The sequence below is a fragment of the Chrysemys picta genome, chromosome 8 (assembly GCF_011386835.1).
Source record: "Chrysemys picta bellii isolate R12L10 chromosome 8, ASM1138683v2, whole genome shotgun sequence".
Classification (NCBI taxonomy): Eukaryota; Metazoa; Chordata; order Testudines; family Emydidae; genus Chrysemys; species Chrysemys picta.
The window spans coordinates 76,506,237-76,523,888 of NC_088798.1; the positions used below are offsets into that span (position 1 = coordinate 76,506,237).

The window sequence follows — 17,652 nt, forward strand, 5'->3', positions numbered from 1 at the left end:
CCCAAGTTCCCTTTTCCCTACTATACCAGCAGCAGGGGTGGTGAATAGGGTAAGAATCTCTGGGTTGATTGTGTACTGCTAGGAGAGGGATTACACTACAATGGGGTGATCCTCCAAAGGCAGCTTAGATGGCTTCTAGGCCTGCTGATGCCCTCACTGTGGTATAGAGTGGCCACAGCTGAGATTTTGGTCCATGCTGTGTGAGCTCACAGTATCTGTGGAACCAGTGTCTGAGCGCCTCACAAGCATCAATGAATTTATCTTCACAACATCCCTGTGAGGTAGAGAAGTATGAACATTCCCATTTTGCAGAGGGGGAATAGACATACACCTCTACCTTGATATAACGCGACCCGATATAACACGAATTCGGATATAACGCGGTAAAGCAGTGTTCCGGAGGGGCGGGGCTGCGCACTCCAGTGGATCAAAGCAAGTTCAATATAACGCGTTTCACCTATAACGCGGTAAGATTTTTTGGCTCCCGAGGACAGCGTTATATCGAGGTAGAGGTGTACATACAGATGTAAGTAATTTTGCCCATGATCACAAAGGGAGGGAGTCTGTGACAGAACCAGGAAGAGAACAGCGAGTCCCTGAATCTTAGTCCACTGCCTCAATCACAAGAACATTCTTCCTCTTGCTGATACAAAAACGCATAGTTAGCCACCACCCCATAACTCTTTCCTCCCACCCCCAGGAAAGGTAGACTACTAGAAATAAGCCATAGTGCAAGTTCAAGGAAACAGCTGGATACTGACCCAAACAGACTGCATCCTCCTCAGCTGCTGAATATTCACAGGGGGAAAAAATAGTACACAAATGCCCAGGTGTGATCTATAATGCTAATTCAACAGCAAGAACAGGAGCCAATAGCATCCACCTCAGCTTCCTACAGCATATTCGTCCTGAAGGAAACAGGTGAAAACCAAACAAGGACAAATTATCCTGCCATTCCAAAGGGCACAGGGGTGAGCCTTAGTGCTGCTTTACCAACTACTGAAGAGTGTAGCTGGAGCAGTTAGCATTCACCTCAGGTTCACACAGCTTTAGTATAATGAATCATCATAGCCACAGAGAAGGGAACATTTTAAAAAAAGACATGAGGCAATGCATAGCAAAAGCCTAAGAATACTACTATATGAGTTGTTTGCCTCCACACAGTGCATCTACTCTGCCTTCTAATTAATAATTTTTTCCCCATTTCTATGGCACCTATCTGGAAGGATCCCAAAGAGCTTCATGGCCTAAGGGCATGCAGCACCATTGAAGTGAAGCCACCAAAGATGTGGACACAGTAGCCAACTGTGGAGAAGAGAACATTTTGGCCAAGAACACCGAGAAAATCGCCAACTTTTACATCAAGTACCATAGGAACTTGGGATATTTAATGTCCAGACAGAGCAGACAGGATGGTTTTGGTTTTCCAGGTGTCATCTAAGGAACAAACTTCTTGGCACTGGGTTATTTGTCTACTTCAGGATGAGTTAATACAACACTGCTAGGATGTGAACCTGACATATCAGGGAATGTAAGAATCCCAAACCAATGCCATACAATTGATTCATCACCTCATAAAAGCTTGTTTCCTTCCTAAAAGGATGACCCATGTACAAATACAGGTTGCTAGGAGACAGAAATCAGTGGAAGAAATAGCATCCACCTTGAATCCATATAATTTATGTCCTTCCATTTAAAGTGCACAACTCCAAGTTTGTTTACACTCCATAGCATGTTCCATGGAACTCTGTCAATAGAGTTGCATGGGAGCTAAGCGAGGGTAGAAGCTAGCCCCAAGCACCCAATGAAGCAATGGGTAACAATACATGGAAACTGACATTCTTTCCCAAGGTGCCACATGGAAGTGATTTGCCAGGTGATCCCACAAGAGAGTTAGGACAACTGCTGAGTCAGCCTGAATCCCTTCACTCCTACATTAAAAGATTAAATCCCTAAACCAGTCAAATTGCTCTGTTCTTCTGCCTTTTGATCATCTGAAATGTCGGGGGAGGCAGGTTTGCAAATGAGTTTGGTCCGATCCACTGTTATACTAAGGGGAACTGAAATGCAGTTGCAGATTGAGTCAATCATTGAGCACTTCACTGGAAATGCTCAAAACACTTGGATGCAAAAAGGCTTCAGAGGAATGTCAAGATTCTCTAGTGCAAATCCAGCCTCTTTTCCTCTGCCACCTGATAGAAGAGATACATGGGCTTTACCATTGCTAGTCATAAACTTTCATTTCTTCCCAAGGAGAAATTTCAAGCAAATCACAGACTAGTGCATTCTCTTTATGTCTCTTACTGCTTTCTGCCTCTCAGTTCTATTGAATTCAATTCTAAACTCCTCTTTTCTAACACTCCTTGTTACTGTATTACACACTGAAGAATATTGATGACATGCCTCTGTAATGCATACATATAGCTGCCTCTTGTTCACTGTGAGACAGATCTTTAGTATAAGTATCAGGGGGTTTTTACCCACGAAAGCTTATGCCCAAATAAATCTGTTAGTCTTTAAGGTGCCACCAGACTCCTTGTTATCTTTAGTTTAGTGTCCAGGCTAAGTAGCTCAGTTGGGTGCTGGGAAATGCACTGAGGGAAGGAATCCTTCCCACCCAGGTTTCAGAATAGCTGTAAAGCCCTAACGTGTTCCTTCCATTGGGGAAAGTCAGGAGGATACACATAGCAGATCTTCTCGCCCCACTATATCCCCAACTGCTCCACAAATGCGGATTCATAGGGAGCCTGTAAAGAGCTGGATGAGTGCACCTGCCCCCCACACCCATCTAATCTCACCTTTCCTTGCACTTCCTTCAGGAGCTCTGTATAGATCAAAAGCTTGTCTCTCTCTCCACAGAACGTGGTCCAATAAAGGATATTACCTCACCCACCTTGTCTCTATAATTATTCTTATTTAACCAAGAGGGAAACTGAGGCGGAGAGGTTCAATGACATGCCCCAAGCCACAGAGCAAATCAGTTAGAGCCAGGACTAGAATTCAGATATTCTTGAGTCCCAGCTCTGAGCTCATTCCACTACTGGAAGGTGCCTGGAACTATGGACAAAAGCAATCAGCCTCCCGCTTCATCAGAGCTAGAAACCTGGGCTCATGCAGCAATTTAAGAATCAAAACTTCATCTAAAGGGAGGAACAACCCTGTTGCCAAGGTGAAAAGAATTGCTACCAAAATGTGATCAGAGAGAGAATTATCAACATAAGTACACTCTGGAGCTCTTGCTCTCAGACAAGAGAATTATCAACAAGAAATCTGTCCTATAAGGTAGCTACTACTGATGGGGAAGTAAAAGGAATGCGGTTGTTCTTATCAGACAGACCTAGGTTGCTCCCAATAGCTGTCAGGTTCAAATATCTTGCTGATAATTTGTCTTAGAACTCTTTCTCATTTAATTTGATTCATCGTTGTATAGTGGAAGATCTATTCAACACAGAATCTAAAGAAAATTCTTGTTGCCCTCCTGCTGTATTGTTTGTGATCTCTCATTTTCTCGTTGGAAACAATATTAAAGGGACACCATCAACTTGATAAAAATAATAAACAAAAAAAATTGCACTGTCTGAAAATATTGTACCTACTATTGTTCCATGTAACACCTCCAATTACTAGGAGTGAAAGCAATTAAATAACATTTTCTCTCTGTGTTTTTTTTTAAGTTTGTCTATCTTGTGCATTTGGCAGTACTTTGAGTAAGGTCTCTTTTGCTGTATCTACACTGGGGCTCTGGGTAACAATTTCCTACCTCTGCTAATACTTGTGAAGCCCCATTGGTGAGAGCCCTAGTGTAGACAAGGCTCCAGGGGGCTGCCAGTCATCTAACGTTGTGTCATCTAACCCTGCTCAGAGCAGATCTGAACAATTATATAGACCCTGCTTCCTGTTGGGTGTTTGGGTAGGAGAGTGGTGATACTAACAAGTAGGCACAGCAGAGATCAGGTGCCAGATCCTCACAGGACAGCTGGCTTTTGAAAATCCCAAAGGCCGAGCATGCAGCTGGATCCAGAGTACTCATGCAACTTCCATTTCCAGAGCAGGAAGCAGATTTTCAAATCTCAAGTTCTGTCCATCCCCAGCTTTGAACCACCCCAGAGTGCCCATAACTCAGCACCCAAGATGCCCCATTCAAGGTTCCTCTGTCCACATGTCTTCCAAGTCTCAGAACATGACAACCCTGCGTGTTTTGGGGAGTGTCCTGCATATGGATGGTTTTGGTGCAGAGATGTAAATAAAAGCCGACCTTTTTCTGGTGGCTGCCCATTGTTTTAGAAGAGGCAGAAGCAGTTTGCCAGAACAAGGCAAAGACAGGTGCACCTGATTTAAATACTACCTTGGTGCAAAATCTCAATATTGGTGGTTCCATTAAGATTTCAGTTATTGATGCTGTGCAAAAATGTATTGTAATTTCCTCCTCTGAAGAATTGTGTGCCTGGGCTCCCAACCACCCTCCTTCTGAGGGGTAAAACAGGGTTTCCCCTTTACACTGGGCTTGTGCCCCTCCTTCTGTGTCTTGCGCTCATTAGACATTCGGGCTTGCCCAAAGAAATCAGCCGGGATGACAAATTCCTATACAGATTTTAAAGATTTATCCCATTGCATCTCTGACCTCCTCAGAACAGATGGTTAAGAAACGTTCTTGAGCAAAGAGATCGGACAATTAATCATAGTTCTCAGCCCCCTTTCCCTTTACCCATTTCCTCATTAGGTCACACATTTTATAGGCATACTCACTATGCCTTATGCCAACACTTTTCTTGAGATTTCTAAATTTCAACTGTACACTTCAGGGGTAACATGAAACCTTTGCAAGACAGCTTTTTAAAACTCAGCATATATCAAAGCTTCTTCAATCCACATTTCATTAAATACATTTAAAGATTTAGCCAAGAGTTTTTCAATCAGTGTGGGGACTTTCTTATTCTCTGGAACTTCATGTACTTCACATAGCCTTTCAAAAGTGGTGAGGTATTCTTTAATAAACTTCTTTGCAAGGTACAATTTATCCCAGCTGGGTGATCCTTGGATGGAGGGAATACCGAGGGATGGTGAAATCTGACCCTGCCTGTCTATTATGCTCTGGGCATGCAGTCTTTCCTTCTCTTTTTCTTAGGATTCCTTCTATTATGGCTCCATGGCCCACTGGTGTACTGGTTTTTCCCCCTGTGAATATTCAGCAACTGAGGAGGATGCAGTCTGTTTGGGTCAGTATCCAGCTGTTTCCTTGAACTTGCACTATGGCTTATTTCTAGTAGTCTACCTTTCTTGGGGGTGGGAGGAAAGAGTTATGGGGTGGTGGCTAACTATGCGTTTTTGTATCAGCAAGAGGAAGAATGTTCTTGTGATTGAGGCAGTGGACTAAGATTCAGGGACTCGCTGTTCTCTTCCTGGTTCTGTCACAGACTCCCTCCCTTTGTGATCATGGGCAAAATTACTTACATCTGTATGTACACCTCTACCTCGATATAACGCTGTCCTCGGGAGCCAAAAAATCTTACCGCGTTATAGGTGAAACCACGTTATATTGAACTTGCTTTGATCCACTGGAGTGCGCAGCCCCGCCCCCCCGGAGCACTGCTTTACCGCGTTATATCCGAATTCGTGTTATATCGGGTCACGTTATATCAAGGTAGAGGTGTATGTCTATTCCCCCTCTGCAAAATGGGAATGTTCATACTTCTCTACCTCACAGGGATGTTGTGAAGATAAATTCATTGATGCTTGTGAGGCGCTCAGACACTGGTTCCACAGATACTGTGAGCTCACACAGCATGGACCAAAATCTCAGCTGTGGCCACTCTATACCACAGTGAGGGCATCAGCAGGCCTAGAAGCCATCTAAGCTGCCTTTGGAGGATCACCCCATTGTAGTGTAATCCCTCTCCTAGCAGTACACAACCAACCCAGAGATTCTTACCCTATTCACCATCCCTGCTGCTGGTATAGTAGGGAAAAGGGAACTTGGGCAGAAAAGGGACAGGGGTGGCAAGGATCCCTCTATGTGATGCAACTCCTTGGCTGAATTTATTGTCCCACTGCAGCTGTTGCAGCCCAGGGTACTAGAGAAACCCTGAGGATGCTCTTGCCATTAACTGATCTCTATCCCACCTCTCCCCCACTGCTACAACTCAGCAACTGCCCAGCCCCACTCTCCATGTTACCCGCTACGGTCGTCTCCCTCTCTTTCCTCCTATCTCTCCTGTCTACCTCCTTCCATCTAATTCCTTCTTCCTTTTCCCATCCCTCTCTTTCAACCCAACCTTTCCTCTCCCGTACTTCAACACTGAGCTCCTTCACCAAACAAACAACTGGTGTACTGCTTCTTGCTGTTGCCTTTCTGCCTCCCTCTCCTTGGCTCTCATCTCTGCTTCCCACGTCTGGGGTTCACGCTCTATGTCTTTCTGCTCATTCTCCAGCCTGCCCAGCTCTAACAACATGGGTGCTTTCCTGATGCTCATGTTCCTGCTTTACTTTTGTTCTATTTGCCTTATCCAAAATAAAAAGAAAATAATAAAGCTGTAACCATTATTTTGACTGTTTCCAGCCACCACACTTGAGAATAACTGAAAACTGTTCCACCAGTGCTTCCAGTGTAAATCTCAGTTAAAATATCTAGCTTTGTATAAATCCTGCTTTGACTACACCACTATCACATTCTGGGGTGCAATCTAGACCAGGAAGGGGTTGTGTCGCCACCGCCCGGCAACGCTGGGTGCCTCACAATGCTCTGCTGTTATAACTCCCAACCTGGGATGCTCACAAACAGCCTACCAGCAGGCAGATCACATCCTGAGTGTCTGTGTATAGCTACAGCCTGGTCCAGCAGCTCTGACCCCAACTGCTTGTCAGCAACACACTAGTCACACTCTGGCTTTCACCAGCCATGGTTACTACTTGCAGCGTGATCCCAACACACTCTCAGTCCTGAATTTTCTCCTCACCTGTGTTTGATAAATGCAAAATAATGCTCATTGGAAAACATAATCCCAAGTATACATACAAAATAATGTATGTTACCACTCTAAATTAGCTGTTACCACTTCAGAAAGAGATCTTGGAGTCGTGGCTAGTTCTCAAAAAACATCCGCTAAATATGCAGCGGCAGTCAAAAAAGCTAACAGAATACTAGGAACCATTAGGAAAGGGATAGACAATAAAACAGAAAATATCATAATACCACTATATAAATCCATGTTACCCCCACACCTTGAATATTATGTGCAGTTCTAGTCATCCCATCTCAAAAAACAGATATTAGAATTTTAAAAAGTACAGAGAAGAGCAACAAAAATGATTAGGTGTATGGAATAGCTTCCATATGAGAATGATTAAAAAGACTAGGACTGTTCAGCTTGGAAAAGAGATGATAAGGGAGGAGATAGAGATCTATAAAATCATGACTGGTGTGGAGAAAGTAAATAAGAAAGTGTTATTTCCCCTTTGCATAACACAAGAACTAGGGGTCACCCCATGAAATTAATAGGCAGCAGGTTTAAAACATAAGGAAATACTTCTCCACCCAGCACACAGTCAATCTGTGGAACTCACTGCTATGGGATGTTGTGTAGGCCAAAAATCTAACTGTTTAAAAACAATTGTTTAAAAACAATTAGATAAGTTCATGGAGGATAGGTCCATCAATGGCTCTTAGTCAAGATGATCAGAGATGCAATCCCATGCTTTGGGTGTCCCTAGACTCTGATTGCCAAAAGCTGGGAATGAATGACAGAGAATGCCCTGTTCTGTTCATCTCCTCTGAAGCACCTGGCACTGGCCACTGTCAGAAGACAAGATACTGGGGTAGGTGGACCATTAGTCTGACCCAATATGGCCATTTTTATGTTCTTAATAACATCCTACATGGGATTTCATAACTTTACATATAATGTTGCTACATACATTTCACCATGATAATTATCATGAGTTACTAGTTTTCAGATACCTCACATGGCATGTTTTGTGTAAAGATTATTACAATAGTTTGTAGAGCATGAATACAGGGGGGTTCTTAGTGTCACGCAGAGTCAAGACTTAAGCCAAGGGTCAGACCAAGAGTCAATGCCAGGTATCAGGATCCATGTTGGATAGAGTTCCAGGGGTCAACTGAGAGTCAGAATCCATATCAGAGTCAAGGTCAGTACTAGGCATTGAGGCACTAATGATCCACATTGTTATCTGGACATTTGTAGGCATGTCCCGTGGCCTTATATAGGGACAAGAAGCCAATCAGGGATCGCTAAGACCACTGTCAGTCAGATCACTGGAGGTGGAACTTCCTGTGGCATTGAACCTCTGCAGATTGTGGATGACAGAAAGTGACCAGTATACAGCTACTGCTGGGTGGTATTGTGGGCGTGTCAGTTATCTGGTTGCCCTGCAGGCCTGGTTCAAAGCCTCCTGAGCCTTACACATTTATCTCTAACTGTGAATTCCCAGATTTCCTAACAAATGTATTTTTTCAAAAAACTGCAACATTCCCTTAGGGGAAAAAAGACTTTAAATAACAAATATTTGCAACCTTTACAACTTATTGATATTTTGTACCTGGGAAATTAGGTTTTTAAAAATATTTACAAATTCTTCAATGGAACAGCTTGTAAGCAGAGCTAACGATAAACCAGGTTCTATTTTCTGAGCCTCCCAAAAGACACTTTCAGTTACAGGCAGGGGTCAGATGAGAACAAAAAAGGTGGTGGTACTTATAAAAACTCCACCTACAAATTAAGCTCCACCCACATGAATTGCCAAAATGAGACATCATTTACACTAAATTAACACCTGCCTTGTAGCACTTCCTTCTAGCTAACTGTGGCTCTGCTGAGACCTGCTTACATTTCCCCTTTGTTGGGGCAACAAAGGGTTCCCTTTAACAATCCAGGCAAGGAGAAGTGAAACACTCCAATTAACATAAGTGTGGCTCCATTTAAGGAAGTCTCCTGAAAGGAGCCCTTGAACAACCATTTTAAGCTCTTACTTCAAAGCCCAGGTGTAATGGGGTGGACTAGGCCCTGAGGCCCCTTCCTGGAGGCCTGCCAAGCTTCCTAGAGCGGCTGTGTGGGAAGCAACCAATCAGGGCCCAGCAGGCTAGTATAAGAAGAGCTGCAGGGCTAAACTGAGATCAGTTCCTTGCTAGAGCTGGAGGAGTGTATGGCTGGCTGAGGGAGCTACAGGACAGTGCTTCTGTATCCTGGGAAATTTCCCAAACTCTGGGAATTTGTGAGTAAAATGTTTGAATGAAAATTCCCAGTTTTCCAAGTTGAAACATTTTACTCACAAATTCCCAGAGTTTGGGAAATTTCCCAGGATATAGAAGCAACATAAAAAACTTTATCTGGGAATTTTTCACCAGATTTGGGAAATTTTTAGCACTGGGTTGGGAAAAGTTGGCATCACAATATAGAAGCACTGCCTTGGATGAGGTAGTACTGCTAGAAGCTGGGGAGAGTGAGAAGGAGCCCTGATCTGGTTGTGGACACTCCATCAGGACAAGGCCCTGAGGTAAGGGTGAAGATGGCACAGGGCTGCAGGGAAGTAGCCCAGGGAATTAGAGCAGCACTGTGATTTAGATCAAGGGACACAGCAGACAGCTGCTATCTACAGGATCCCTGGGCTGGGACCTGGAGTAATGGGTGGGCCTGGGTTCCCCTTCTTCTCCCTCCCCCATTAGCTACAGTGGGGAAGTGGCCAGCCTGGACATTGAGGCACCCCCCAGAAGGGGGAACTGAACTGCTGTGGCTAGCTGGAGAATTGTGGCTGAAAAGGCCCTCAGAGGGCAAAGACATTGCCCCAGGACTCCTTCCCTGGAGGCACTGTTCTATTCTGGAGCAGGGACAAACTGAGAGACACATTACAGAGGGTGCTCAGAGAGGCTTCTGTTGGATGTGTACCCAGAAAGGGGTTTGTGTTGCTTTTATCTCTCAGACAAACTGTGTATGACTTGGCCAGAAGGCTGAGTCAGTGAAGACCCACCACAAACAGGTGTAGAGAGAGAGTACAGGTACATGCACTTGACTGTGGGTGCTCGCAGGAGGTGAGTACACAACCGTTACACCAGGTTTGTACTAAAGACTTAAAATTCCAAAACAAAAAGTCTCTGGGTCTAGTCAGAACAATCCTCAGGGGAAGAGCTCACCATCCCTCACTTATCTGTTAGTCTTAAAGGTGCCACAGGACTCTCCATTGCTTTTTACATCCCTTACCAGTTATGCTATTTCAAGACTCCATGCCCCCACCTGCTCTTCTTCCTCTTCCTGTTTTAAATAGGGCAAACCTCAGGTGAAGCAGTAACTCTCCTTGATTATATGCAGATTGTTCTGATGGCAGCTTCTGGACAGCTCTTAAAAAGCTGTACACCCCATCACATGCAGGTGTTCATTTCAGAATATGATTGTGCAGTTCTGAGCTCCAGTGGGCTCCTTGAGCAAGGCTCCCCATCAATGGGACTTGAATACATCCATGGGCTCTGCTAGGCCATTGGCTCTGTTTTGTGTGTGTGTGTGTGGGGGGGAAAATAAGGGATGGTATCTCCCATATGCCACCCACTTGTCACAGAATGAGCATCACTCACAGTAAATTGGGCAGATCTGTGACCCTCCCTCTCCTCTCTTAGATGAAGGATGAAATAGCCAAAAGAGTTAACATATAAATTATCACAGCATCAGAGTTATTGTTCCAGGCTCTCTGTAGACTCAGTGCTGCATTGGTTACAATCAGCTCACATTTTTGAGGCTTTTGCTGCAAGCATAACAGCTAGAGATTTAGGATTTGTCTACACAAGTTATTCTGGAATAAGGTAGGGTGTGAATTTAAAGTGGAATACCTATCCTGGAATAACTCAGTGTGGATTCTCTTATTCTGACATCAGAATGCCTTTTTCTGGGTTAGCTTACTCCACTTTAAATATAACTATTCTGGAATAACTCTGTGTGTAGACAAAACCCGCCTTTTATATGAAACGAAAGCTGAGATGCTAGAGGACAAGATACTAGCATTACAGAAGTGCTGCTTGGATATGGAGCAGCTGTTTGCAAGTTCTGGATACAGGTGCCCAAACTCTGCAGTGCCAAGGGCTCACAGTGCCTTCTTCCCACTTATTTTTCCTGTATGTTTGTATGACATTTAACAAATTATTGCACACAACCCTAGTATTTACTTATTTCTGGATCTTCCTTGATAGAGGATTAACAACAGATTCTTGGTTTTGTTTGCAGCTGGTCAACTTTGGTTTTAGGCAGCAATCCCCTAGAGAGGGTAACCACAGACTGTAAGTTAGGACTCACCAGGTCACCTTTGTCCCTTGGGCTGCACTTTGGACAATATTGTTTGGAGGAATGATGGAGGAATTCACACTGCCTCTTAATCCACTCCAGAATAATAATCTTTTCAAATGCTATTGAGAGCAGGAGAATTCTGTGCTAATTTGGGTAGCTGTAATTTTGTGACACAATATATTCGGACATCACTGCAGCGGAAGCTCCACTTAACATCACTGAAATGAACAACTAGGCACAAAATGAGAATGAATATAAACCTCCCACTATCCTTGTTTGCAGAAGGAGACAATAGGAAGGTCCAATGAAGCTCAGCCCAAAGCATAAGGCCTTAAGACTCAGAGCCATTAGTCTTCCCATGAGAGATGGGCCTCAGTTAATAACCCAGAACCAAATACCCTGAGCTCTGGGGAGTTCCCAAGCTTCACAACTCATGCTCATTTCCACTTGCAATGGGTTAAAACCCTGATGCCCTATGGGCCAAATCCTCAATGCTACAAGATCCCTTCCATGCTGCTGGGCTCCCTTGGTTTCTCCCCTGCTGTTCAGGGAAGGGATCCCTATGTGCTGTGTTGGGTGTCGGTGCCCCCACTCCTGCAGCCTACTTGGGGAACAGAACTGCCAGTCAGGTGTCACTCTGACTGGCAAAGTGTGGGTGTGATTTGCCCCTAAGAGCTCAGTTATTGTAACAGACTTGCCCCCCTCTGAATCAAAGGCAACAAGCTTGTAAGTGTCTCAGAATTTCTCTTCCTCTGCAGCATCTGAGGAAATGTGCCTCTCTTTGGTGATTAAATATGGACCTTGCCCTGGGTAGGAACACCACACATTAGATCCCACAGCCTTTTTTTTAATTATTATTTTGTAATCAGATGAAAAGCCTTTCTCCAGAGTCTTGTGGGATAAGTGGAGTGAGTGTGAGAACTGTAAATTTATTTATATGTATGAGAAGATGCCTTGCTGAATCAAGATACATGCTGAATCAAGAAACAATCTTATTAAAGCAATGGTGCCTACATTATGCTAGGCTTGCTGTGCTGCTGTTTGTCGTGTGCTCTTTGCTCTGGGTCTTGATTTTCCCCACATCAGGCCCCCATGGATTGAGAGGTTTGCCTAATGGCTAGGCAAAGAACTAAATCAAAATGAGATCATGAAGAAAAAATGAGCGAGCCCTGGGGAATGCTCTGGAGTAACATAGAGGATAAGTGGTCTTGATAATCACAAGCCTCCCCCCTCTGTTCCCAAGAGGCAGGAACAGTGTAATATCAAACAACCTGTCACGAGATAGCAAGCACTTACAGTGTTGCCCAGGTAAAATAATACAAGCGATGCCAGCCAGCACAGCCAAGCCTCTGGTTGGTTTCCTAAGCCTCCAGCTTGGGCACCAATCTGAGTGTGGGATCTTTCATAGTCTTTGACCAAACTCCCCCAAGGAAGTGAGAGAGCAGAAAATTTACCACTGCAGTGTTTGCTGGAGTTCTGCACTAGGAAAAAGGGATAGCTTCTCCTGTGAGCTAAACAGAAGCAGAGGCATTGTGTTACAGGAACTGCTCAAACGGCTTCCAGGACTCAGTTGGAGAGCTGGGCCATTTGGGCAAATGGTATCGAGCACCCCAGCTCTACTGGTTCTGGGCCCAAGCCCACACCTCGTGCACTGTAGGGGTCCAGCACAGCCCAAGAAGGGAATGACACTGTGTGCGAAGGGCTCCTGGACAGGAGAGCTGGGTAGCATGTTCTCCCTAGATAGGAACCCCAAAGCGTGTTAACCCCCTGTAAGTGCGTGGCCCCTGTAAGTCCCTTATAGACAGGAGCTGCTCTGCCCTGCCCTACAATGGATTGTACCACAGGGAGGCACAGCCTTCCACAGCACTCCCAGGCATGCCTGGGAAGCACACACCTGTGACTGCAGGGGGAGGGGAGCAGCATGCCCTTCCACCCTCCTGCACACTGGCTGCGGTGGGAGGGGTGGGACTGTGGCTCTGTCCTTCCCCATCCTTCCCTGTATCCTTTGGGGTGGCTTATGGCCCCCGAGTGCTAGGGGGGAGCAGCCCTGCATTTGGGAGGAAGTGAAGTGACTGAGATCGTATCTGGCAGTTTGTCAGGGAGACTTCCTGTCCCACTCCTTGCCTTTACGCCGCATCTGGGCACGCTCTGGACCTAGAGCTTAGCCAGAGGGCTGATGTGGCTCACTGTTGTGCATGTCGCCCCGTAAGGAAGTCTGGCATTTTCAAGGGTGCTTGGTAGATCAGACTCAACATGATTTGAAAAACCAGTGCTTCAGCTCCAGCTGGGAGAGTGACCCTTGCAACACAGAGCAACTTTTGGAGCTAGGTAAAACACAACCAGTTCCCTCCCATCCTCTTTTTTCCTCGATCTGAGAGAGGGAGACACGATGCACCTGCTCTGCAGACAGCAGCTAGAGAACAGGATTTCCACATTCCCCTTTGATGAATTAGCTGGGTCTGCAGCCAACTAGTCACCCATGCTCCTCTGCAGTTGGGCTTGGTTATTGCCCGCTGCCCCAACATCTCTCCCTATAGGGAGGAGAAAGCAGAGGAATTCATTGCTCATTTCCTTGCTTTTTTAAGGGGGAAGCACTGCTGGCCTAACTGCCATGGGGATTTGGAGAGAGCCAAGATAAAGGGGTCACCCATAGTTGCTTGCTGTCTGCTGACTCCCTGCAGGCTTCTGTTCCAGAGATGACCTGATGTCCCTGACTGTGCTGTGTTTGCAAGAACCTCAGGGATTGCTATGCAGTGACATTTACGTGCAGTGAGGCGCAAGGAATCCTTTAGGAAACAAGAGCCTTGGGGCTAGGATTTTGCTTGTTACAACCCTGAACTCAGCCAAAGGCCTTGCCTCAGAGTTGGAGCTGGGTTTGAACTGCTTGTCTGGAGGAAGCTCTAATCTTGCTGTTCTCCTTGTCTATATCTTCTACTGTTGTGTGTTTAACACTCTCACCCTCACACCCACACAACTGCCTAGGGCAATCTGATAGGCTTCTGCCCAAGGACCCCTCCCTGCAACTGTTAGCAGGGTTAACAGCAAGTCCACTAGAGTGGCTTTGTGAGGTTGGAGAACCTCTGTGAAGTTGGGGTGGGGTGGATACTTTTCATTGTTTCTTTGTTAAATAAGATGGTTAGGGTCTTGTGTGCTTTCCTGATCATTCCCTTTTTTCTCCCTTCTTCCCTTCCCCTCAATAAACATTGTCCCTGGTGCCCACTTGTAATTTCTTATGTATGTATCCTGATTGACTCAATGACTCCCTGCAATACTACGTTCTCAGAGGCAGGGCACTACCTCCTGTGGACACATCCTCATAAAAGCTGGAGGAACTGTCAAGGCTAATTCCCCACTCTGTTACTTCAAGTGCAGAAGGTGGGGGTGCGCAAGGATTCTAAAAATTAATACTGGCCACTCCAGGCTTGTATTAAACTCCCAAGGTTACAGCTTTTCCCTGACTGTGGATTGGTAGATGTTGCCACCACTCAAGTGCAGAACCCTTTTAAGAGCCCAGGAAGGTGCACTTGGGAATTCCGTCCTGTGGGGTACCCTCAAGCCCTTTCACACACACACACACCCCACACCAGGGAAAAGCTGAGAAAGAAGGGGGGAGGGGGAAAATGAAAATCAGCTGTTGCTACCAGCTAATTAAACAACATGTGCACAAACCTCTTAAGACACAAAAATCCAATTCTGTTTTTAAAAAAGGTAAATGTTATTAATAAATAAAAGAAAATACATCTTGGAGCTCAGGCTATTGCTAGATTTTAAAAGAGCAACTACACGGATTAAGCACCAGGAATAGCTTTCTTGAGGTTCAGCTTAAAGCAGTGGTTCTCAAACCTTTGTACTGGTGACCCCTTTCACATAGCAAGCCTTTGAGTGCGACCCCCCCTTATAAAATAAAAACACTTTTTATATATTTAACACCATTATAAATGCTGGAGGCAAAGTGGGGTTTGGGGTTTGGGATTGAGGTTGACAGCTCGCAACTCCCCATGTAATAACCTCATAACCCCCTGAGGGGTCCCAACCCCCAGTTTGAGAACCCCTGGCTTAAAGGTTACAAGCAAAACAAAAGCACCTGGGGTTAGCACAGAGGAGTCCACAAGCCATAAAGAAATAAAACGGATAACCCTAATCACGTCTTCTTAGACATTTCCTGATCTACTTACATAAGTGGTGTTTCAAATGAGTAGTTTCTAGGGATGATACTGAGGATTTTTCATACCTGTCCCCAAGCTTCTTACCGCATAGCGGTTGCCCTGTCTGCCTCTCCCTAGGAGACAGGGGCGGCTCTATGTTTTTTGCTGCCCCAAGCATGGCAGTCAGTCGGCGGGCAGCCTTCGGCGGCATGCCTGCGGGCAGTCCACAGTCACGAGGATTCGGCGGCGTTTCTGTGGGTGATCTGCCGGTCCCATCGCCGAAATTGCAGGACCGGCAGACCTCCTGCAGGCACGCTGCTGAAGGCCGCCTGACTGTCGCCCTCACAGCGACCGGCAGGCCACCCCCCCCGTGGCTTGCTGCCCTAGGCACGCGCTTGCTGCGCTGGTGCCTGGAGCCACCCCTGCTAGGAGAACAACTACAGACAGACAAAAGGGGAGTCTTGCTTCAATTTTAAAAAGTTCTAGCCTTCCCATTGGCTCTTTCGGCCAGGTGCCCACTCACTTCCTTTTACCTATGCATAGCAGTGAGACTTTTTAACCCTTTACAAGTAGAGCAATTAGAGAACAGTTACTAAGAGGGATTTTATAGCTAGTGGCTGGCTGGGTGTCCATAAAAGGGAGCTACCCCACTCCCTTCATTCATCACAGGAACCATGCGAGAAAGAGACAACTTTAGAGCCTGTTGTCTGTAAACCGAAAAGACCATGAACATGGTCAATGCCACCCCAACTGAAGGATCTAGGCCTCTCAGATACAAAGCAAGCGCCACCTTTGGAATAGGGGTTTCATGCAGGCACGTATCTGGTAATGCAATCTTGAACAGTGCCCACAGTTGCTATTGCCACTATGAGCAACTAACTAATGTCAGTTATGCTGAATGGATGAGTCCTTAGTTACAGGCTTATTTTTACAGGTAAGAATGAGAGCATGGGATTTTTTGACCTACAGCTGTCACGTGGAAAGGAGTTGCTTTCAGAGATTTAACAATTCAGCGGAGTAACTCTGTGGGAGTTTCTCCAGAGAAGGATTGTGAGGCTAAACTTGCCTTTTTTTATGCGTTAAGTGTTTCGGAACAGATGGAATTTACCAGGGACCCAGTGCTTACTAATTAGACTACAATATGGGGAGTAGGGCATTAAGGGATCTCTCACTGGCCAAGGATCAGGAAGAACTCCAAGGTCGAATAGCTCACTGTCAGCAAATGCAATTGTGTATTATTACTGATGCAGCTCCATGAATGTGCACAGCCCTTTAAAGAACAAATAAAAGACACAGCCCCCATCCTGAAGAGACTACAGTCTAAGGTTAAGTATAGCATAATGAGAGTTAAGAGGAGATGAAAGGGAGTGAGGATCAGAGAAGGGAGGACAAGGATAATGTAAATAACATTATGCGGCTGCTGGAGTGGATTTGGAGGGCTCTGGGGTTAGGGATTCTTTAATTTTGTTTTTCAGTTGAAAAGTTGAAGTCATTAATTATTGCTGTAAAGTCTCTCTCTCTCTCCCTCTATTCCTTTTGCTCATTTGTGTGACATACCGGGGTAGCAGGGGTGGGAAGGCTGGGTGATATGGGAAGAAGAGAACGAGGAAAGGAGGAGCAGGAAGATAAGCCAAGGTGCATAGTTAGAACAACTTGGGGACAGACAATGAGCAACAGCGATGCAGATGAGTCAGTTAATGGCTGAGGCAATGGCATCTACCTTCAAGAGGGATTATCCGGAGACCTGACAGACCAGCAGGAAGGAGCTGGCCCCATCAGCATGGTGGAGAGTTCAGAAGAAGTTGTCAGGGGGCTGGAGGCTGCAAAGAGGAGCTGGCAGATCCTGCTTTTACCCCTGCTGCCAGTGCTCTACACAGAGGGGGACGAGGAGAAGGAGCCACTGGGCACCATTGTCCTTAGGCAGACAAAGGCTGGGCTGGGCTGGGAGCTGGCAGGCTTGTCTTTCACCCCTGCTACTGCTGTGGCCTTAATATTGGGAGGCTGTTCTGATGGCATTGTTGGCTCTAAACCAGTGGTCCCCAAACTGTGGGGTGCACCCCCTTTGGGGGGTGCAGAGGAATGTTTGGGGGGGCATAGCTGGGCCCAGACCAGCCCCCATAGGGGGCAGGGAGGGAGCAGGGCCGGCTCCAGCATTTCTGCTGCCCCAAGGAAAAAAAAAAAAAAAGCCGCAGCAGGTCCTTCGCTCCTAGAGGGAGTGAGGAACC

At 45.8% G+C, this 17,652-nt stretch overlaps 1 long non-coding RNA gene across 1 annotated transcript in view; it reads left to right on the forward strand.

Annotated features, from left to right (window-relative positions):
- LOC101947792 (uncharacterized) overlaps positions 1–17,652 on the forward strand; it is a 59,027-nt gene that overhangs the window by 6,868 nt on the left and 34,507 nt on the right. The window contains exon 2 of the long non-coding RNA XR_006174516.2: positions 5,126–5,216. This is a non-coding gene — a long non-coding RNA (uncharacterized LOC101947792). The remainder of the gene's footprint in view (positions 1–5,125; positions 5,217–17,652) is intronic.